Below are 25,009 nucleotides of genomic sequence, written 5' to 3' on the forward strand. Positions count from 1 at the left end.
ATGTAATGCGAAGGCAAGATAACCGCTGGTCGTTAAGGGTGACAGAGTGGATCCCTAGAGAAGGCAAGCGCTGCAGGGGGCGGCAGAAAATTAGATGGGCAGATGAGATCAAGAAGTTTGCGGGGATAAATTGGTCACGGTTGGCACAGGACCGAGGTAATTGGAGAAGACTGGGAGAGGCCTTTGCCCTGCAGTGGGCGTAGATGGGCTGGTGATGATGATGATGATGATGAGGGTAGAAACATTGGGCAATGATACTAGAAGTTAGGTTACGCTTTAAAAATACCCAGTCGTAGAGAAGAGACACCAGCTATTCACCTGGAGGGATCAAAAAGGACTGGCGTGGCGAACTCTGGTCCAAGTAGATGCAAGATGAGGAAGTTTCAGCAGAACATACCTGCGATGAGGAAAGAACAAGTAATAAACACAATAAGAACTCAGTGCACAAAAGTGAAATATTGGGCTAAGGCAAAAATGTTAATTTTCCTGAGCTGCGAAGATATAAAATGCTGGGTTTATACGAAAGAAAGGGGACGCGACCAACACAGGGGAAACTTGTGAAGGGGGATGTACAGAGGAAGTTACCGGTATTGGGTTCACATGCTTACACTTTTTTCTTGTCCTGATAGAATTATAACCCAGCTCACGCAGACACCGACAGGGGCATAGCCGCGAGCTGCGCACCCTAGGATGTCTACTGCAAAAAAGGATTAGGACGACATGTAACATTCTACGAAGAATCGCTGGGAAGCGGGAAGATTCAGCCCATGAACGGGAAGGTAACTCGTTTTCCGCACAGTTGTACGTTATGAACAGCCCACTTGAAACCGACAACCACTTTAGCGGCGGGTTTTAGGAAATTTCTGGATCTGGTGACGTTCGAAGCCGCAGTTGCAAAGCTTGCTTCCAAGATTTAAAGTATTATAGCCCAGTTTATTGCCATTCGTAAGAAAGTACTTCTTTTTTTCAGTCAACTGTGGCCAATCACAAAGGTACAGAGAAAATATTTATTTATTGAAGAGCTTACCTCCAAACAAAAAATAGCTGCCTACCAAAAACTACAAAGTAATTGAAAGGTACAAAGACATCTTTAGAAACGTGAGGTCACAAACTTGTATTTGAAAGGACTATTATTGAAAGTTCTCCTTTGCGCCCAGGGAACAATATGGTGCAGAGAACACTACGCTGCATAGAACAATAGTACACCATTACAATTTACGCCGCTTTATACGGTATGCACAGGTACATTTTCTGGCATGTAATCAACCTATATTTATCTACATAGAAAAAAAAACAAAATCGCCACAATGCCGCAAACACGCTTTGCCCTATATACAACACAACACGCAAACACAATGTGTGTTGCCATACTCGTCCACGCATTTAATTGTTATCTTGTACTCAGAGGATGCATATTTTTCATGGACAGTCAGTTCACAGGGTGAAATAACCAGGAAAACGATCTACAAAACAAACTAATTTATCAGCAAAACAAAATCAAGACCCATGGTCTCGCTCCCACATGACGAAAACGTGCTGCCGTTGTTGATAAACTACAATCATAAATGGTGTTAGAGGTGACTATTGGGGGACAAAAAAGTGTGGCTGTACACACGGTCATCACGCCCTGCCAGGCACGATTCCAGCCGTCTTGGTTCAGGCACAAAACGTAGAAATGAAGAAAAAGTGTCCTAATATCCGAACAAAGCCCTATTTCCTTAGTTAACAAAGACGCCTTTGCATGGGTGTATTTAACGAGAACTTGTGCTGGGCCAATCTGTAACTGTCCATACCACCATCTGCATCACTTACTAGTTTGTTTGGACTAGAAAGGGGATGTTTCTTTGTTGAAGGCCTGAAGGCAATCCTACCTTCAGTGTGTCTGTGCTCAGTTATTCCCTTCAAGATCTGAATGCATCTCGACTCGCATGTACGCAAGAACTGACTTTTTGTAGGTATCCACAAGTGAGGAACTATATAGCCAGTTTAATTGAACTTTTAAATTCGGCAATTAGCCGCTAATACCCGCACAATTGGCGAAAATTGGGCCAATCTTATTGTTTAGGCTTCCCTGTTTTGTTCTTTTCTGGCGCGTTTACTTTAAACTGAATCAACGTAATATCAACACGTTTCCTGAAATGCGGCATCCTAAGTGCAACAATTTTATTATACACGCCTTTCAAAAAGCGCGTGGGTGTTACACCGTTTGAAAAAGCGCGTGGGCTGATTAGCAGAAGAAGTGGTTTTGCAGAATTAAATGCTATATTGTTGGGTTTAGGCTGGGGGAACAACTGATTAGTGCTGTTATCAAGTTCCCGGTCTTAATGTCACAATAGGCGGCTACTCTCTCTCATATTGCTTCAGTGATGTTATCCATTCCACGAGACGAACGCGTGTGCATGATAAGTAGCATAAACAGAGGCACGTTTCGCCATAAAATGCCGTTAAGAGCAGGCTGCATGGGTGTCTTTAAATTGAGCCCGACAGACACTATTCATAAGCAAACACGCGTGCAGTTTGTACAAGAGGTCTCGTCCTGCAAAGAAAAAAACGACTTTCGCCCCGGTTCTCCTGTGGAAAAGCACGCACATTCGGCATGCTAAAATTGTTGACGGTCGGCGATGTGAAGCACCAAAGGGGTGTACACGTATCCGTTGCAGAGCCATGACGCAGCCGCATGCAGTAAATTTTCTCGCATGCCCCGGGTACAGCAGGCGTTGCCACGTCATCCTGCAGTTATGTTTTATTACCAAATTTTAAATGAGCCAGTCTTGATAAGACTATGGAATTTATTTCAAGCTATTTACGCGTCATGAATGACGACGTTGTCTTAGTAAATGCCCTTCAGTTGTTCTTGTTAATTTTTAGAAGTTGGTCTGCTTATTTCTACCGGTAAAAAGACAAAATGTCGTGTTCATTGTATGGGTGCAAAACTGTTGCGTCGGATGTTGCCGTGTTGGCAGTATTTGCCCTTTATGTTTTTTCTTCAAACTTTATATAAATGACATTTCCCCTTGGAAGGTAAAGTGGTGCACATGATGCACCAGAAATTTAGCGTGATACTAACAATTTTCTAAACCGCTTTTCAACTCGTGGCTGCAGAAATGTCGGGCTGAGTGAAAATCGAAGTTGGAAAACTTAAACGCATTTCTATATAAAACACGCCATTGTTGCTCCTCTAGGAGCACCTGTACTGTGCTTTAGTTTCTCTTTTCTAATTCGGTGGCGTACGGACTTAAGAAGTCCGGCATGAACAAAGAAAAAAAAATAAACAAAAGTAATACTACCTGTTCTTTACCGTTGCTACCGTTACATGAATAAACCTAATTTTCCTTGCAATTGTTTTTTTAAGTAAAAACTCTCAAAACCTCACTAGGGTTATGCCAGTGCTAGCACTTACCCAAAAACAAAATCTAATATGCTGGAGCTTATTGTAAATAAAGGCATCGATGGAGAAAGCATTCTTAAATCTACGACATTCAGCACCTGAGCCGCGGTTTTGAAACTAATATTGCTTGATACAATCGAAGAGTTCGCAATCTACCTAATGAGAACCAGAAACACCCTCCCCATAACGAGTGACGCGATTGTACGCTACAGATAGTAACATGACGAAGACTGTGCAAAAGCGTTTCTGGGGTCGTCCCAGCTTTCTGTCGCTAGAAGAGTCCAGTGCAGCCGCACTCACTGCATATTCAACGAATTAGAAAACAAAGTGAAGAAAAAACCTAAACTATTTTGTTATGCAGAGAACGTATACTAAGGCACTAGCGCTAGTCCTGTGTGGTCTCTACTTTTGTCCCGTCCTTACCGCGCTACTTAACCATGTTTCGCATATGTTATCTTACGTTCCTACGTTCAGATGTAGCGGCACAGGGAATTCTTTTACGAAACCAGAAAATTTCAACCCTTAGCGCCATTCACAGGTCAACCCCGACATTGCCACAATGTGGGGCATGTACTATGTAAACCGGGCACAACGGCCTAATTCGAATACAACCTACAAATCACTCAAACGGGTCTTGTCATCAGCTCTACTGAGATCAGCCTGCAACAGCAGTAGCAGCGCGAGGCAGATATATAAAATGCGTGTACAAAAAAATATTACCGAGAAAGAGCAAAAACTGATCTTCGTGAAGAGTGCGAAGAAGGTAAGTGGACATAAATAACAGGAACCAGAGAGAACGAAGAAATAAGAATGGCAAGAATGCAATGCGTATGCCGCACAACAGACTATGTGGCATAAAGACAGACGATAGTAAGTGAACAATCCGCTGCGGTCCTGACCATTGACAACAGCCAAGAAAAACTTCTTAGTCAACAAGCTACGCCACCACCGTTTTATCACCTTGTTTTTTGTGCGAACAAGGCGTTGCAACCGCATAGACGCCAGGCTCATAAGTATCCTTCAAATAAGAACCTGCTGCGACAACCATGCTCTTGTACTCTGGTAAGTGTCGCACTAGAACGTTGCCGAGAACGCTGGAGTTTCTCGCGATGTTTCCACAGAAAATGCTACCGGGGCTGCCTCAGAAGGATCCGAGAGCTTCGGTGAACCTTCTTTCGGTGTGATCGTCGAGGGTGACAGATGATCGCTCTGCTCTCTTTCTATAGAATGGGGCCCTCGCCACCCATTGGAACCAAGGTGCAGACAGCGAAGATGTCTGGCGCATCCGAAGGGGCCGCTGTTGAGAGGATGCGTCGCCATCACCCGCCATCTGATAACAATCGATCTCGTTTCAAACTTCCGCCTTTGCACGAGTGCCTTTGCTGTAGAGTAAAAGCCGGGGAGGCTAAGCCGCGGGCCATTTGTCCTTCCGCTAGAACAGTGGCTGTACTCGACGTTGGAAAGTGTGCGATATGAAAAGGTGGCGAGGCAGCACTTCCAGCGAAAATTTGAAAATATAAAAGTGCGGAAATGCAGGGCGAACAGGAAAACCTGGCGACAACCAGGAATGAAGTTAGAAGAGCAATAAAGTAAGGACAACTATGTTTGCCCGTTAAAAAGTTTCCCACCTACAAATTTGCCCTTTGTTGTTTCCAACAAAAACTGGTCGACATCTCAGCAGCTGTAATAACCTAAATGAGAGTGTTGTCGTTCGGAAGTAGTATCTCCGTAGCGATCAACAAGGAACGTAAGCAGAGGCGCAGAACAGAAGGGTTACAAGGCGAAGTTGCTGTCCCTCCACACTGCATCTAACGAAAACAACCGATACTTGTTTTAGAGATCCCAATGGTGAACAAAGAGACCTCTTAAGCTAGCCCCCAAAATAGGCGGCTCTAAATTTGAGTTTTATCTTTTCATTTCGTTTGCTTCAGGCAAGGGTGACGGCGGAAGTGTATCACCCTTTTCTCTCTGTGAGCGTAAATGGCCCGCGCAGCTGAGGTCGCAGAATTTTAAACGAAGGTACAATCTATTGGCGAACTTCGTCCTATAACTGACTGTTCCTCGAGGTGACTACCTCCATACAAGATCTGCCAGTGAGATATAGATGTACCTGTTGGTGACGAAAAACATCGGCGGGGTACACGGGCCACACACTTGCAATTGTTCGACATACTCGGAGTATCGAAGACTAGCCTAATCATGGCATCCCCATTACGATGACAGTAAAATTCGATATTGAGAATGGCAACTTGTGCAGTTAAAGCAAGTGCGCAACGAAAACAAAAGCAAGGAATTAGGGAAATAAACAGGATAACAAACCGAGAAATAGCCAAGCAGGTAAGAGAAGAAGTAAAGCAACAAGCGAATGGCCACAGGCCAACCCCTGCTGCTATGGAATCCCTCGCTCGTTTGCAGCCATGTCGCCCACTGAATTTTTGCACACGCAGATTTGGTGAAGGATAGAAAAAATTGAGGGAACCATAGACGTCATAGGCAGCTTCGCTATAGAAAAGGGGAGCCATTCTACTCTATGGAGGTGGATGGAAACTGAAGCTCCACAAACTACACATCACACGCGTGCATAAGGCCTGTGCACGTATTAATTTCCCTCGTCATGTTTAACAGTACTGGGTGTTGCTTTGCGATTACCTAATGAAACTGGGAAGGACTGCAGCTTTACCTTAGCACACAAACATGAGGCTGTACGTGCGCTACACATATCTTGCCTGGCAGACGGATATTTCTCAAGATTTCTCATTTGATTGTCAACTGCGAAATCACAAAAAACAAATGTAACTCGCCGTGTTGCCGTTGTTGACTTGGCGGCTAACTGTCACACTCTTTGTTGGAGGATTAATTTTATAAAAGAACGGTTACAGACGTTTTCTGCGAGCTTTCTCGTCCAGTAGATCTTCCGCTATTAACAGCAGACGAGAATACTGTAATGTTTCCAACTTTGCTCTGTATTAATTGTGACAAGCATATCTAGCTTACGTAATGATATGCCTGAAGGGCCGATTGGGAAATAGTTTTTTTGCGGGGAAGCTTTTCAATGAAACGAGTGTTAAAGCAGTTGTGTGCAGAGCGCTTGTGACGAAGTTACCTTTGTCTCAAAGTGTTTCGGGAGGCGCAGAACAAAAATGCACGAAACACTAATCCTACACTGCTTCGCTGTTATCGCTGTAAGGGCGATAAGAAATTTTCCCCAAAAAATCAACCTCATCGAAGTAGTCTAAAACGTTTTTGTGATTGATTATTTTTTCATCAGCGAGAAAGTGTGCCCTGTGTAGTGGTATGTGTTGTGTGTGGTGATAAGCGAAATGTCTCTGTCTTTGTGTTTCGGGTACCCTTCATTCAACTAGGATATGGAGTACGGAAAGAAATCCTCCACATTTACCACATCTTGGCCCGGGTGCTCCGTTCAAAAGGTATCTATGTGTGCCATGTGTGTGCCCTATTCTTAAACGACACAGAGCAACTTCTACAGAAATGTGTAGTTTTTCTGTTAGATTTCAGCCTATGTGTGGTGCAATTGCATTAGGTTTGTTTTCTGTCTGTGTGTCCCAGTGTTTCTGTCATAGTTCCCGGAGTTTTCTTTCAATGAGCGATTTGAGGTCGCAGTAAGGGACTGACACAATGCCCACATTACTTCGAAGAGAAGCCGAGCTTGTCTCCCTGTCATCAGCCTTATTTACCGCTATTCCACAATGGCCAGGAACTCAGCAGACTATGATTTTGAGCCCCATAGAGTATGCTGACTTGATGAGGGTTGATGCGCGAGTTGAACACTTCATTCTTATGGGGCTTCGCTAATGATAGGGTATACACTCAGCGAATCAGTGTATATGACTGAGCAGACTATTTTTTGTTTTCACCTGTGAAAATGCTGGTGTTACGGTTTCGTGTGTGTGAAGGGAAGAGGTGCGGTCCATGCACACCACACGATACTGCAGAGTTTGTTTTGGACGCATCTGTGTAGAACTCTGTACATTGATATTCATCTTGAACGGTTAAGAAATGTTCACGGATCAAGGCACAAGGTGCTTTATTCTTGTCTATTTTGGTAAAATACATGTCGCACACCCCTGGCTGTTGCTTCAAAGGGGCTGCAACATCCGACAACGTGGTTTTAGAGGTGTCTTCGAAAGAAATCTCCATGTTCGATGCTAGAGTGTTTACGGTTATCGTGTAAGGTTATCTACGGTTATCTGCGGTTGCGGCTATCTACGTAGACGCGGCGGCTATTCTTTCCGTGTACCCGTTGTGTCTGTTTTACTTTTCTTGCTCATTTATTTGTCATTTTGTGCGTTTTTCGCCGTTACACATCATAAGTTCAGCTGCTCAATCCCTTGACAAAACTGAGATGACGTCAATTACAACAACAGAAAAGCGACGTCCACCCAGCGGAAAATCTGCTCAAACAGCGGAACTGTGGTCCTTTGGCGTCGGCTAGAACGTCGACGGCGCTTGCTCAAGAATGGTGTCACCGTCGCAGCGCAAATTTTACGGCTCGCGCGAAGAAATGGGCAGATAAACGTCAGCGCGGGTTGCTCCCGCCCCTCGCTCTCTCCCATCGGTAGAGAAAGGAACATACATCTGCAGACCACTCCGCCCTCTATCGGTGGGTCTTGAAACTGTAGGGCGCTCGCTGAAACTGGTTCGGATCCCAAGCGATAGAAGGCTCAGTGGTCTCGCTGCCGGCTCGTCTCAGGTCCTGCTACTTCCCCTGCGTGATTGATGCACGACCTACAACAGACTTACGAAAAGACGACCTACGACAGCTACGCTGTTTAATTTTCCAAATTAGATAATCGTACCACGACTGTCACATTCCATCGCGGGTGGGCTGGTCCCGAAACTGGGGCAAGCGCTATCTTTTTAAATATCAACCCCAGTAACACAGCTCTGTCGAATGCGTTAGTAGCAGCCTATTTCGAAACCGTTGCCACAGCTATTCTTCGTCATGGTTCTACTTCATTTGCCCGTGACACCGGCGCTCAAGCGCATGTGTCAATAAAAGAATAGCTGTAAACACAAGTAACCGATCCTGAAGGAGTGTTCACATTAGCGAGGCAGCCGCAATGTAAAGCCAGTAGAAGCTTTTGAGAACCCTTCCAGCGTACCTTACCGAAAATAAAATAAATAAAATTTACTCAAATATCGCGTATGAAGGAACCGAAGTATAACATAATGAAGACTGCAGTGCGTTGAGGCTCTGAAGAGTTAACAGAACTTTCGCGCGCGCAGCCAAAATGGCAGTAATGTTCCACATGAGCCATTTTCTTTCCATCGTGCATACTTCCGGGATTGCCGGTTTAACTGGGCAACTGGCTCTCATTTTTCAAGATCGCCTAGCAGCTCCTTGACGACTCTGCAGCGTTCCTTCTTGGCATCCTTCGCGCTGAACTTAAAGGAAAAAATTGCTCCGGTGTCCTAGATTTCTCTTTCTATGACTGGCTTAATCTCCTCTAGTGTTTCATGTATCAAACGCGCATTAGATCTGCACTCGAAAAGGCGGCTATGAAGACGAATTTATGCCGGAGGAATTTGAAGCCTCTGTGATGGCTTTTTTTCTTAGTGTTTATATCAGGAGCTTTCCTCCAATAGTTGAAAATTCCTGAAGGATGTCAACAATGCACCGACCACAATTGGAAAAAAATGTACTCGTTGAGCTGCAGGGAGTGTTTCACACCGGGAGATATATTTGAGCTATGAGGCGTGACGTAGTGGGAGGCTAGGGAATAATTTAGACAACCTTACGATCTTTGACCTGCATAGAAATCACTTCACACATGCATTTTCCTTCTTCGCATGCATGTGGAGAACAGGCACTGTGGCCGGGACAGAAGCCGTGTTTTAGAGATCAGCACGATAGCGATTAAGTAACTGAGAAAACACCGACAAAAATTGCAGCAACAGACGCTTATGTGGTCCGTCCGTCCGTCCGTCCGTCTGTCTGTCTGTCTGTCTGTCTGTCTGTCTCTGTCTGTCTGTCTGTGTCTGTCTGTCTGTCTGCCTGTCATGCGCGTGCGTGAGTGCTTTCTTGTATGTGTGTGTACCGCCATAAGTAATTCGAAGAAGAATTTGTGACCATGAAAAAATTTGTTTCACTAACGTTATGACAGCCATTACCGATTTGCAGGAAGCGTCTACTATTAGCGTGGACTCCTTTAAGCATACACCAATACAGTCAGTAGTTGCCTGAACAAGAAGTTCCAGGAAATTTACAAGACCATGTTGCAATTACTTTTGACGGCAACCTGTACGTGAACATGCATGTACCTGTACTTGAGCGTATGCATGTATATGCTTACATTCAACACATTCAGCGTACGTAGAATACATCATGCAAACCACCCGCCTAACGTGTGTAAAAATATGAACACGACCCAAGGTATTATATTTTGAATATAAACACTGACATTTGCTACTTTACACTTTGGAGTGCTCCATACAAATAATAAGGAGCAAGGTTTTACATATACTGCCAACTCACTGCAAACACAGCCACACTGTGGAAAAGTGGAAAAAATGCAACAGCGGTACGAGGCCTGACGTTTTTTGCAAAACATGAACCACAGTCGCATTTTTCTCTAGCGTCTTGTAGAATCATCGATGTGTCCTCGTTTACTAAAAGTTTGGCAGAAATATTATTATGTCATTGTTCTCTCTGCAAACGAGAAAAGCAATTACGATTTATTGTTAGAACCCAAAACGTCCTGTGAATAAAGTTTTACAGGGATGTATAACCTCAATCACGCGTGAGGACAAGCAAGAAAGTCCGGCAGCAAAGAAACAACATTACTTAGCCTGCAGCCGCTCCTGTCCCTTCCTGATAAAACAAAATCGTCGGAAACTTTCCACTTTCCACCTTCTGCAATTTCCTTCGTGACAGATAAATGGCGCGGAAAAGGTGTGTCTTCAAAACAGGGTCCTGCGATCAAGAACGGATGAGCATGCCTTGTGAAGGAGGCGGGAGTGGCACGCTAGAAATGGGAATATCGTATGACGTAGTAGAAGGTTTTCAGCGTCGCACTCCCTATTTTCCTCCCCCTGCTCTTATTCTTCGCCTTCTTCCATCCGTGCAATGCGCGGTATGCTTTTGTTACTCGGAAGAAAACGAATTCCCTGGCGAGCGAAGCGACGCTGTTCGGTGGTGATTGGCTTAAGCTATCGGGATAGAAGCGTTCCTGTTTGCGTCTGAGGGGATACAAGAATTTTTATAGTCTGTTGCAGCCCTTTTAGGGGCGAAGCCCTTTAGGAGCTTGGGCTGTCGGCGTATCCTGTCGTTATCGTCGTTGTTTCGTGTAGTCATGGTACTAAAATACCGGGCCAGTCGTTTTCCAACGCCTCGCGCTAGGACGTAGTGTGTAAAGAACGTAAAGAGCACACCGGGATGCTCGTTTTACAACGGCTGGGACTAGAACGCATCGTGCTTCAAACGCACAATACTTTGAGAGCAATGATGTATATGTCTAACCCTTAACGGTTTCATCTCCGTGGGCCACAATACCATGGTGTCAACAATACACTCACACTACATGCTTCGCCCTTTCGCAGGTATCACTTTAGTGGAGATTGTCCGGTTTTTATCCCCCCCCCCCTCGATTATTTCTTTTGTAAGAGTTTTCTCGCTTTTCCTGATTATAGCGGATGAAATGCTTAGGGTGCAAGTCCCGAGATTATCCTGAATTTTGACTATCTTCTGTTTTACTTTTGCTTGTTATTCGGCTATTCGCCATCCAACACACTCTACTGCACCTGCGTTATGCATGCAGAAGAACGCCTGTATGGTATACTTATCCAGTCTTACTTTTCTCTTCAAGGTGAAAGCTCCAAACAAAAATTATCATGACCAAATAGACTGAGTTAAAGGAGTTAAGAGGGGGCATGAGACGTGAATGATATCCTTGCAAGCCTGAGGTTTTTGACCGATGGCACGATTTTATCAGTGTCGCAGAATGAACGCAAGCACTGACAATGTCTGCACACCTTGAAGCAACGTGTTTTGTTTATTCACGCACATTCTAGTCATTGTCATCCTTAGCCTATTAGAGCACTCTGTTGTACGTTTGTGTATTTTGTGGTTAACAGCAGCACGCATCAAACAGTGAACGTTTTGATTACGGCAGGTTTACAGAATGTCACGTACCTAAAAATACCGGTGTGGATGTGATACAATTAAATATATTTCGTGGGTGTATGACACTCCGCATAAAAAGTGAAATTTACTGTTCTATGAATTACAACGACGAGCCAGAATAATAATACCATTTCCTACATTCGAGCGTCCTGGCCAATAAAATTTTTTAGGAGTTACGTGTACTTTGTTTTTCCACTATTCGAGAATACAAAATACCTCTTTTTGTAACCGCAATTATAAACCATAACTTTCTTGTACCCTTAGTGCATTTTTCTATTCCTGTTCGGAGCACCATGCGAGCAACGAATGCCAACTTTAACATGCCAATATATCATAACGTCTATGGCAAGAGGCTTACTGAATAATACGGTACCTAAGTGTGGAACGATTCAAGTAAACACTGCGAGGAACTTCAAATTGTCTTGCAAAATGTTTTACTTGGATCAACAGAATGTAGTTAATGATGCGATTGTAATTATAGTGGATGTTTATACTGCTTTATGTTTGCTTTTTGTTTCCTTTGCCTTTTTTTCTGTTCATTTTTTTTTATTTTCGAACCTTGGTGGATACCTGCGACTGATTTGTATGTGAGTTTTATATTGGACAGGAAACTAGCCTCCTGGCTATCGGTCCATATGGTCTGCAAACATTTTCCTGTCTTGTGATAGTAAAGCGCTTCATTAATTAATTAATTAATTAATTAATTAATTAATTAATTAATTAATTAATTAATTAATTAATTAATAGAATTGATTGATTGATTGATTGATTGATTGATTGATTGATTGATTGATTGATTGATTGATTGATTGATTGATTGATTGATTGATTGATTGATTGATTGATTGATTGATTGACGAGTACTGGAAGCTTTGAAACAGGTATTGCTGATACGAAACACTGCGAAAAAACATGATATGCAAACCGGGGTTTCTCCTAAAAAAAGTGTGTTGAGTGTCGTGGAATGCGGGGATTGCAAAGTTCCGAGAAATCTTTTCGCCTTTCATCATCGCGTTACGCGCATGCGACCACTACGTGAAGGACTAAGAGCCATCCTAAATAAGGTATGGTCGTGTGTGTGTCACACGGCTCACACAGACCCTCGTAACGACAAAACTACGACGACCACGACCACCTATTCTCTGTTCTTCTTGCACAGATAACAAACTTTACCGTCCCTTCCCAAAGAAAGTTGAGAGTAGCGAGAACGCTTCCTCACAACAAAACTGCGCCAAAAGTATTTAAAACTATCGCTTAAAGTGCGTTCATACGGTAATCCAACACCCATCCTCCCAAACGCGCACAAAGAACGAACCCTCGGGACGATTTTCCGGCACTAAGTAAACGCATTGGCGAACAATCTAAATGTATACCGGTACGTGGTTAATGAGATAAACCGATGCTATGGTACTTCTTCTTCATGATCGCTGCTCGTTTAATCGTATCCAGAACTGTTCCTATTTCGTGATTTTCACGTAATCGTTTTGGCCCTAAGGAAGCCCGGCTTCACGGACGCGCCGTGTGTCCCGAGTTGCTTCCAGAGATTTTCGGTCGGGCAACCGGATTATGGAGAAATGCATGGGTTTTTCGATAGAGCGCGATCGATCCCACTAAAAAAGCTTTCGATTTTAAAAAAGCATGAGAGGTCAATCCTTTATCCTTTTTGCACGTCAAAGGGTGGGGAGGTGCGAAATTTTTCAGCGGCGATCTCTGACGTAATAAATATGCGCCTAACTAAGATACTAACGCTAATAATAAGACACATGAAAACATCCTCTTTAATAAAATATTGAGTAGATATATTCTTAACAGGCGGACGAATTACGTGTGGACAGTTTCTTGGAACGCGGATAACGCTGGAAAATACTTTCCATGACCTAGAGGAGCCTTACCGGCCAAACAAAGTCGCCTGAATAAGGTAAATACAAATGTTGAAGCATTTCATCAGAGGCTGTCGATTGCTGTCGAAACAGATTACCGAACGCACCACCCAGTTTAGCTGCGTAATTGCCTTTAAAGGACGGCTAATTAATGAGGGTTACCTAAAACTTAGAGCATTGTAATTCATGAGCATTAATAATGCCAGGCTGGAAGCGGTAGACCAAATTGGGTTGGAGATTACCGATGTCGTCGGGCTTTCCTTTTCTAATACGACGGCTTTTATTGCTCCCTATAAATGTATTCCTAAGAATGGATTGGCACTCGAAAGAAAGTCATCGTTAAAAAAATCAGTGTATAGCGAGGTTTTTGTAAAGCTGACATTCGGACGACATTGCTTTGGAGCTAGCCAGCTCATACAGAAAAAACAGTCATTGTATGTGTCGCGGCACCAAAGAGTCAGCAACACCAAAAGGAGTTCCATAGGGCTAAGCGACACACAGTAAACTTAGTGACATAGCTCTCTAACTTAACTAGTAGAAGTTATGCGCATAATAAGAGAACATTTAGGCATAATTTAGACATTTAGGCATAATAAGAGAACACTGAGGTGCCTCTCCTCTTTTTTTATTACGAAGCAAATCGGGTCATCTCTCTGGGGCATCGATGTAGGATCAAGCAGCCTTGGCCATTGGCGGTGTCTTAAAATAAGCCGTTGAATCCAACTCGTTTGCGAAGGTGCGGAGAAAAGGCTGGTGATAGCGTTATTTTATTTGTAACTTCACGCGAATGCGTGTAAGGAATCCAAGTAAACAAACCATCTGGCCCAATTTAGCAAGGTGGAGGAAAGAATTCTCTCTTCTCCGGCTCCATTTTTTTGCGGATCCCCCACATCCATACGGACAAAGGTGAAAGCCTTGAGAGAACCACAAGCACAAATGCGAAATAAAAGCAGAACGTCACGATAACAAGGCGGAGGAGGAAGCCTTCCGGTGGTCCGGCTGTGCGTAAGAAAATGGCAGCCGGAAATGAAGGCAAGTGCCCGCCTCATCTGTTGTGCCGACCGTCCGGCAGTCTGCTTCTGCCACAGAGTGGGAAGGCAGTAGGAAACCCTTGCTTCGAAAACAGTATAAGGAATCCGAAAGTAAGGAGATTCAATATGAGGAAGATGGCATTCTGTGACTCAGCTCCTCACGGTTCCACCAAATATTGCTGGTGCACCGAAGGCTTTGTATTGACACTGCGCAGAGGAAACCACCCAGCACGTTTTGTCTTTCCCCATGATCCTTCAGTGATTCTTTTGGAGTGCTCAAACCTTACATCTGAAAGCGAAGGCTGCTTCAAACCTACCGTTCTTGGTGCAGTTGTTTCTCAGCCGGCATCTTCTATTAGACGTGGCCTATGTTTGTTGGGGTGGAGTATTTTTATGTTTTATGTTTTAGTTTTTCAGCAGATGGCATTTGTCGTATCACAGACGACAGGCTGGTCTCTCGCACTCACTAAATGCAGTATTGCTCTGCACTAGCTTCTGTTGTCGCGCACATTATTATGAGAGAAGTTTGTCTAGCCGTTATTATTATACAGCCTGAATTGGCAGATATGGGACAAGACTGGACAAACGCATGTTTTTCATTCTACAGGAAAATAGTGCTAAAAAATCCCGCTTTGAAAACTATGAAGCAACTATACGAATGCACGCAGGCTTGCAATAAGGAAAATCGCATCGAAGATACTACACAATTACAGGAATCTGCACGTCGAGGCTTCCGGGAGTTTTCCTCCAAGTGGCAGGACGAAGATATCCATCATCAACAAGTGACAGTAGACAGAAAAACAAAGAAAAAGCCGATAATCATGCGAAGAAGAGAGAATAACAACAATTAGAGCAGGAAGAAAGGCGCAACGACTTCGCCTTCGATAAAAAAACGCGACGACGTATTCCGAGAACGTCGTCTTAATCGCAGTCTGTATTTGTTTTTTATGTCGTTCCGGTCTGCGATGTATGGTACGGGTTGCCTCGCTATAACCCCTATCAAACACTACTCAGGGTCCAGCTGTGCGTGCAAAGAGGTAGCAAGAGAACGTCGATCACCGCGGAAGCGCACTATGAGTTCTCCTTCATGCCCAGCGGCGTAGTAGGATGACAGTAAAGGGCAGGGTACATCGGTAAGCTGATCGTTCACTGTCGCGCTATGTGGGTAATGGAAAGCCGCTGCTCGGTCATTCGTGTCCCGTCCCCTGACGCCACGCCCATGCTTGAGGGGCCACTGAAAAGAAACGTTTGGGCAGGAGAGCTGTGTATACATCACACCCGCTTATGTCTGTGATTGTTTCGGAGCGATATGGCCAGGAGTATTGACGGTTAAAAGCAAAGCTTGAAGCAATAGAGCACTGAGCTGATATTATCTGCTTAATTAACATCCAGTGCTCCGTCTCTGGTCCTGTCTCTAGACTCGTAAATCACAAAAGGAACGAAACAGTGTTTTTTTATGCTTTGCTTCTAAGTTCTTTCGTAATAAAACTTCAGTTGGCTCTTTACCTAGCTAAAACTAACCCATTACATATTGGATAGAAGACTGTGTTTAATATCAGAACTTAATTGGCATATTTCCTGCCCACTAAATGCGACGATTAACTTATCGACGGAAATGAGAAACGTTTCTTTAAAGCTAAAAAAACGGCAATCAACTTTACACCGCCAAACCAACATCAAAATTTTTCTAAACCATAGTAATGCTTATAAAAATGTACAAACGAAACAGTCCATAGGGCTTGGAGAAGAAATAAAAAATGAAATTATTAGCAAATATTACACTTTCTTTGGCGCTGGCAGTACGATTATTGAAGAATAAACAGCAGACATGCTGTAATCTGGCAGATTTAGAGAATAGCTGATTATGATGATGATGATTATGATGATGATGATAGATATTATAAGGATGATATAGTTGGTGTTTAATGGCGCAAGGCCAGCAAGGGCAAAGAGCACCAAATAAAATAGGAGGGATTAAAAAATTACAATCAGCCAGAAACATAACAAGTAAAATCAGGTTAAGACAATGGAGATTGCTCGTGTATAGTGTCAGATTGTGTCTATACATGAAAATAAACGACGTAAAACTTTATTATCGCTAATGAACTGAAAAGTGCGCGTGAGGGAAATCGTAGAGTGTTCAGCTAAAATTTGTGAATGGTGTAGTGGAATATGATGAGTGTAAAATACTCTGAAGTGTTTCCGCCGTGTTGTGCCGAGTGCCATGTGTTGGAGGAGGATGTTTACGAATTGGCTGCGTCCACACGTGCCACGTAGTGTTCTTGGGGATCCATTGAACAGTTGTGAGCGTTGCATAAATGTGGCCTATCCGTAACCTGATAAGGTAACTTCCGTTCGTCTGTTGCGTGAGTCAGCTGTGTAGTGTTCCAAGTATGATTTTAATATGTAAAGTTGTCTATCAGTGCACTGAGTCTGCTTGCCTCGCTTTTTATGAAAGTGTTGTCTTAGGTATGGTTTGAGGTAACAGTAGAGTACCTATTCTGTCGTTTGTTTTCTTACTGCAGCAGCAACGCTCTTTTCATCATAAGTCACAACGTTGCCAGCATTCCCAGCGCGGCTTGAAATCCAGCACAGAAGCAATTAGATGCCCAGAATCGCAATCACGTAGCCTAATAAATGGGCATTTCTTGCTCGAAGACAATACTTAAAACTTCGGACCAAGAGAGATCGGGTCTTGCCGCATGCGAACAAGGACGCTCACAAACGGGTACGTAGGGAGTCCATGAGGGAAAACCATTCAAGTTATAAGTGAGAGTACCCCATTAGGACAAATTCGAGCAAGAAGCACACGATACCACGGCTAAGGGATCCTGATGGCTTAAAATAATATGCTTTCTCGCCGTAACGTTCTAGCGCAATGAGTCAAAGCCTTTGCGACCTCGGAATACACTTGAGGGCTCCGACGGAACGAAGAACTACTCAGGAGGAAAGTTAAAATGCATTTCGGCGTTCGCGTTTTTTTTTTTCTCTTCTTAAAACGCGCTGTATTGAAACTTCAACAAACAAGGAAAGAGCACATAACGACGGCACGAAGAGCGAAAAACAAACTGGCTAATTTGTCATAACTCCAACAAATATAAATAAAAGGACACTGGTGCGAATCAAGGTTAAAAATTGGTAACAAGAAAATGCCAACCCGTCAAAAACACCCCTCTCGTCTAAGCGCCTCTGGGCATGTGTAAGCAATTGATGATGGTTTGATTTTATTGGCGCAAGGCCGACATGGGCAAAGAGCGCCAAACACAAAGTGATTTGATGAGGAGAGAACAAGAAATAAAATCAGTTAAAAGCTATGAGCACGGCTGGTGTAAATGGCCAGGGTGAAGAACAAGAGTGGTTAAAATGTGTAAGCAATTCTACCTCGCTATCTGTTAGGGTGACCGACGGCACGCTTATGCAAGCGTCTGTTTTCATGATGGTGAAGGCTTATAGAATCTTTCTTTCTATCTTTTCTCTGCCTCCGCCAATGACACTTGTCTGGGTGAAATCTGGAACGCTGCGGCATTGGCGGCTATGGTGAAAATGATCGGCAAGCCTGTTTTTTCCGCCTGTATTTGGTTGTGTCCCAGTTTTTTGTGCTTGTGTTTCTAAGCTATTTACATGCATGTCAATTTTCCTACAACATCAACATCAGAGAATAAATAGACTCTACAAAACTTGCGAAACATAAGCGCCTAATTTAGCCTGACAAATTTCTTCTCATACACTGCTCAAGTGTCAGGCTTGCCAGAGTCACTGGAGCCCGCTTGCCGTACCAGTTTATGAAAAGCGGGATCATTCGGCGCCCTTAAGATATAAAAATACCACGCGTAAAGGCGTGAAAGAAAAAAAGAAACAGTACTGGTGCCCCATGAAGTCCTTGTGTGATTGTAGGCGACGAAATTCAAAATGGCGCTCGCGCAGCCGCCGTTCAAGTAGACTTGTCCGTTCATTACAACGACTTTAAAAAAAGGGTGAACAAATCCTGAGCTGGAACTCGCAAGTTGAAACAGAACAAGAAGTTCACGTGCTTCCCCAGCGTCGTCCGTTTTTTCGGCACTAAACTTTCGATTCTAGAGAAACTTGGCTATCTTCAGGGCAGTGTGCTTTTCTAATTCTGGAAGAGAAACAGGGATTACGTTCCTACAAAAAAAATCCATAAAAGCTTCAACAGAAAGGGCAGAAGGAGGCTGCACTTGTGCTTTGTAAAAAGCAAATTTCTGAATCTGGGGAAGCTCACCATGCCGAGCCCAATACAGAAAAGAAATGCGACCGCCTTTTGCGGAATCCTACAAAGCGCAGGAAAACTTTGTGAATTTTTGCTAAAGTACTGTAAAATTATGTGAAAATGGAGGTACTCACGTGGGTGTTTCAACTTACACCCCTAACACGTCAATACTCCTACAATGCGCCTACAGCACACACCGAAAGTGCATTGATATGAGGAGGTAATGTTCGGCCGCGAAGACTCATTAAATTGTTGTCTTTAAATACCGCGCCTATTGTTCTGAATGCTTGGTATCAGCAGACACAAGAGCTGTAATAACCATCACAGGATATAGGATACTTGTAGCAGAAAAAATTGTGGTAGATGATTCCACTACAGTTGCAGCATCCGCGCTTGATGCTAGCGGAGGAAGGTTGCCGTCTGGCAGGTTTGCACCTGCGAAAAATTTACGTGATGGTATTTTCCCGCATTTTTAATTCTATCATGTGTATTACCGTTATTTACCTTGGTACGAACTATTCTTTATATCTCGATTGACGGCGAACAATTACTACTTTGATATTGCCTACCCAGCAAAAGTTTAGGACGCTGACTCCAGCACTTCACTATAAACTACGTCAATGCGTGGCGGATCACCACAAATGTTCCCTGTGCTTGTAAAGATTCAGCTGTGATCTTTTTGTCTAGAAATACAATCCAAGCTCATTTCGAAATTAGGAAGACGCTACAGAAAAAAGCAGAGGCAGTCTGTGCAGCTTAGGTACTAATTATAGCTCACCCGACATGCATCTTTCTTTTTTTACAAGGCTAGTAATACGTTTTGGGAGCGCACTTTGAAAACACCAACAAAACTTTAAAACCCACTCATCGATCTCTTTGTCCACGAATAACTAAGCACCCCTGGAGAACCCTAGACGCGTAAGGTGTGCCTAAATTCCCACTGACTGCTTATTGTGTAGATAGGAGCTCGTAGTCCTCGAAATACAGAAGACTCGGCAAGTCTAGTGACCGTTGTTCTTGCATAAGCTTAGCGGTCAAAACGTCTCAACTTTTTCTCGCACTATCATAAGTGAAATATTTCTCCTGTAGAAAATACAAACGGGAATTATATCGATTTTGAATTACTGCGGTCCTAATGAGCTAACGACACGTCAAGGCAGGTCAGCTGTGCTCACCATTTCTTCAGGAAGATTGACTCTGGTGCATTACTTTTACAACGTAAGGACGCCCTACCACCATATGGACCCTAGCCTTACAATCAAAATCGTTAAGTTTTTGGCCGCATTGCAGTAAATCCTTTAAAAAAGTAATTCCTCCGCAGAGCTCGAAATCGGGGCCGACCTGTACAACCCCTAAACACCCTTTTTCTCTGTTGAAATCAATGCTAGGAGCCTGAATAATTTTGTTGTTTCGATGATATCCAAATTTCAAGAAAATAACTAATTAAACATCAAAGCCAGGATGCACAGTGGTTCAAGCCCAATGTCACAGCAGGACTGTGCTCGTCTCATGAAGCTAAAATCGTCGAGAGCCACTCAGAACCTTCTACCCTGTGTACATTGATGGCGCTGGTCAGAAGAAGACAAAATCAAACAAAAAGTAAAGTATATACGTTTCTGGATTGTACAGTCTCTTCAATCTTCGTATATTTCATTTTTTGTAGCCGCAAAGTCTTTATAGAATGCTCCGTCACCATCAAAGGCCTTCACTACTAAGTATTCTTGTTGTTCTATGTGATTTCATTCTCGTCTGGCAGCGCACTGCGCTTGCCAGTAAGCCGTCTCCTCTTGGGACATTCGGAACTTCTTTGGTCGCTCCTTCCCCCATGCGCGCGGCACAGAGTCGGAAAGAGTTGCACTGCCGCCGTCGCGCCGGATCCGAGTTTTTTGATCACGGCTGTTCGACCCTAGCAACACAGAGCGATGATGTCAGGAGCAGACGGCAATCATTCTGTCGGCAGCGCTGTTTGCTCAAACGCCGACTGGCACGTGCGATCGGTATTAGGTTTCTTTTAGACAGGCCCTCACGTGGACCACGCCCACGCGCAAGCCTGGACGACGCCGACCGCTCCTCACAATACACATGCTCACTTCTGCTCTACATTTTCTTGTTTTTTTTTTCTCTTTATGAACGGCGCAACTAAGGGCTTACACAGCTGTACTGTTAAACGCTCTGTGCAAGCAGCCGTAGAAAGTTGATATGGCTGCTCATGTATCAGCTGAAATTAGTAGTTTGTGATCAATGTCCACTGATTTCCCCCTACTTGAAGCTTCCTGCTGCCCAGCTTTCGGCGAGCGCCTTGACGAGCACCGGCCTGGACGACCAGCATTTGTGGTGTGATCTCTCGCCTACTCCTCTACTCGCCAGTTAACTTGCGTTCGCATTTGAAGTGGGCCGCACATACGCCGAGTGCGCGCTACCGACACCGTGTTCGCGGAGCCGGTAGCGTCTGGTTCTAGCACGTGCCAACTCGGTGCACTTTGGGGGAGGTGTGAAAGCCTGCGGGCAAAACGATGCAGGGGCCTAATTCTCCATAAAAGGGCGCTAGTTTTCGATGACGTGGTAGCGCCATGCAAATGCAAGGTTCTCGGGCTGGGACGCTGCTTTGAGGTGTTAAGGACAAGAATGGCACATAAGAGATGTGACAACTGGGATAGTTGGTATTAGATTTGGAACATCTTGAAGCTAGCGCAATTACACATGGAGACTAAGAAAAGTGTCGACAAACCACAGCGCTGACTCACGACTGTTTTTTTTTAAAAACAGACACAGATTTCAATACTACAACCTAAACCCATGTGACGACACAACAGACATACGTCACAATCCAGCTTGTTATTTACAAAGCATGACAGGCACGAACTAACTCTGTGGGTGAAGGCACGTGTTTTATATTTACGCTAGCGAGTGATATCAAAATTCGAACTCACTTTCATGGACATGAATTGAAGGTACAATAAAGCACCACTCCCCTTTTTTTTTCTTATAATATATGCCTCGATAATCTCGCGGGTCATCTTGTCCCTGTGCAAAAATAGTATCATTGTTTCCTAAAACGCAGCCTCGCATTTGCATTCTGAAATGGGCTGAGCGACGTGCGAGTGGGTGTTCCTCCTAAAGACCGTTTATGTTCTAACAACCTACCATTATTACACCTACTTTCCGGCCCAATATACACATGACTACAGGGAAATGGTATAAGGTAGACAACACACGTTTTGCATGGTACAAAAGGAGACACTTGCTTCACTCCGCAACCCTTTCCGGCGCCACGCGACATGGCTTGGAGTTTTCTATCAACAGATCCACAAATTAGCTCTTTAGGATAGGTCACCTACTCGCACGTGGCTCAGCGCACTTCAGAGTGCAAATGCGAGCCTGCTTTCCAGAAAACAATGATACTATCTTTGCACAGGGACAAGTTAGCCTGCGAGATTTTCGAGGCATACAATGTAAGAAAAAAATGGGGGATCGGTGCTTTAGTGTGCCTTAAATTTAGTTACATACAAGTGAGTTTGAATTTTTAAACCGCTCTCTGGCGTAAATATACACCTGCCTTCATCCACACAGTCTTTTCGAGGCTGTCACGTTTTGGAAATAACACGTTGGACTGTGACGTATGTGTGATGTGTGGTCAAAAAGTTTAGGTTGTAGTATTTAAATGTTTGTCTGTTCTAATAAAAAACAGTTGTTTGTCAGCGCTGTGGTTTGGCGTCTTGTTTCTTAGCGTCCGTGTGTAATTGCGCTGTATACCTTCAAGATGTTCCAAAAGGCACATAGGAGCACTGTAGCAATGTTGAAAAGTCGCAAGCAAGACGACAGGGGCAGTACGCGGTGCTTCGAGCACTTGCTACAGTTATCCTTTTGGGTCATTCTTGTCCCTTTTAAACACCACAAACCAGCGTCCAAGTCCGATAACAGATGTATTCGCATTGGGCTACCGCGTAGTTTCGAAACGACGCCCCTTTTTTTGGAGAATTTGGCCCTACGCCTGCTGTCATACAGACATTTATTGCGCCAAGTTCTGAAATCCATGTGACGTGCAACAGCGGGGTCTCCGAAGAAGGGAGAGGGGCCGCCAGGTTTGCTGTTTCTCCAGCCTTGCACCACTAGTACAAGTTTTTGAGATGGCTGTTAGAAAGGGAACACAAGTAGTTTTGTCCTAGATTACGCCCTTCATTGCGCATTAGCCTATCACCGAAACGTAACTCTGTGGCATGCATGCGCAGGAGCGCAGGGCCGATGAGTTGTACGGCACTACGAAGGTCGCAACTGCTCTTCAGGAAACAGCCAACTTTCTCGTTAATTAAGCGGCGTAGTTTTACTGGAACCTTTTCCCGATAATGTGTTTTCTCTATAGGTTGAAGGTATATATATATATATTGCTGTGTCACATCGACAACTCCTGGTTGCGGCAATACTGTATCCTATTAAAGAGAAACTTTGAGCCTAACCTTTTGAATGTTTCAGCATGCTCCCGACGGTTTTTAACGCAATGATCTTGCAGAATTTCATACCTTATTTAAAAGAAGGAACGTCCCATTTCTTCCTTGGTGTCTAGTGTCCTTGCCTGTAAGAATTTGCAGGTGTGGCTGGCTGCAACTTCTCATTTTTTATCTCTTAACTACCTTCTTATTGTTCACCTCTGATTTATGCTTTTAGAAGCGGACATCAGTCGTGCTCTATCAGCCCCGTGAATTGTTCATTTAATGATCTGCAAACTTTCTGGTGATAAGACATCGAATCTACTACAAAGCCGATTCATTGCAGGCTGTACAATTTCGTACATTCGCTACTGCAATGTGCGAGACCCCAGATTCTTTTTAGCATAAATTGTCTGAGACGAATTTAACTTTGTTGGTGCAATATTTTAGGTTAGTAATTTGCTTGGTGAAAAACTTTTTGTGAACTGAAAACAAACTTTGCGCTTTGAAGGCTTGATTGAGTGATTGATTTAGGGGTTTAACGTGCCAACTCTTCACAGGCGATGAGGCGCGCCGTATTAGAGGGCTCTGGAATATTTTTACTCCTTGGGGACCTTTAAAGTCCGCGATGCGATGCGATGAGGCTTTGAGGGGGGGGTGGAGGTAGGAGGAAAAGGCTCGAAACTGTCTGGCGTAGGTTGCCGACACCTTATCAAGCCTTTTAAAGTCCGCCAAAAAGAAAAAAGCGTTTTTGCTTTTCGCCTCCATCAGAAAAGCCTCCGCTGTGGCCAGGGATCGAACCGGCATCCTTGTGCTCAGCAGCACAACGCCTTAACCACTGAGCTAAAGTGGCGGGTGCGCTTTGAAGGCGAATCACTTTTCTGCGGATCAGCCAACGCAGATGAAACGCGCGCCGTACCCCGCTTAACTCAAAAGAAAATGTAGAAATGAAGGCGCCATAAATACGAGGGGGGATGTAAAAGTTACAAATATTCCAGTCAAGCGACTCCCCCACAGAGGCGAATGACCGCGGACGTAAAGCAAAGGAAACTGCTGCAGAAAGTGGTGAGTGCACTCTTACCTAAAAAACAGGCCAAAGTTTGAATCCGAGGCATAAAGCGGGGGAAATATTAGAAGCAGGAGGGAAAAGAGCAGTCATGCCCGAAGAGCGACTCAGAAAGTAGCCACGAGGGAAGTGCAAAGTGGATGGTGGTATATAAGCCAGCTTGACATACGGCACCGGAGCGCCGAAGACAGCACGTAAATAATGGCGGTCCCTCAATCACTTTTACTTCCCTTACTTTTTTCCTCTTGCTGGCCCTGTGTTTCAAGCAATTTAGCGTGTGCGTTTCCACATATTTTTTGCTCCACTTATTTCGCAGCTGTTTATCTTGCCGCTTCCAGGGGTACTTCTGAAGGGGATGCAGCCAAGACACTAGACTACGTCCTCCACGCACATATAACGCATTGAGATGGAGGTAAAACTTCGTGAATCTTATTCTTGGCAGTAACATGAAGGTTGAGTGGCAGGTTCAAGGCAAGTTTATTCTTTTGCGCAACGGAATGTAACTTTGTGTTCGCGGTTGTTCCTAACGTTAACTCAGTGATTGGAACATGGAAACAGAGAAAGCAGGGTGACGAAAATCGAACAAAAATTAGGAGGTTAGCTTTTCAGTGCGTACGCTACAAAACTAGCTACGGAACGAATGAAGAATGCCATGTTACACACAAAACGTTTTTCTTTTGCATGTAAGAAGCGCTTTCGACAATCAAATATTTTGTTGGAACTAGAAAGGTAAATGTGTTGCCCCATTTTTCTTCCGTCAAAAGATTAGTCTAGATATAAGAAATTTCTGTAGAGTTGGGCATTTCAGCAGCTGTAATTCGAGCTATTTGCAATAAGCGAGATTTAGGT

The 25,009-nt window shown here is 44.0% G+C and overlaps 1 long non-coding RNA gene across 1 annotated transcript in view; it reads right to left on the minus strand.

Moving 5' to 3' along the window:
* Positions 1-317: 317 nt before the first annotated feature.
* LOC144157829 (uncharacterized) overlaps positions 318-25,009 on the minus strand; it is a 270,803-nt gene continuing 246,111 nt past the window's right edge. Inside the window, exon 3 of the long non-coding RNA XR_013319885.1 lies at positions 318-397. This is a non-coding gene — a long non-coding RNA (uncharacterized LOC144157829). The remainder of the gene's footprint in view (positions 398-25,009) is intronic.

Source organism: Haemaphysalis longicornis, unplaced genomic scaffold (assembly GCF_048455015.1).
Source record: "Haemaphysalis longicornis isolate Haplotype H1 unplaced genomic scaffold, Haemaphysalis longicornis Haplotype H1 scaffold_10, whole genome shotgun sequence".
NCBI lineage: Eukaryota > Metazoa > Arthropoda > Arachnida > Ixodida > Ixodidae > Haemaphysalis > Haemaphysalis longicornis.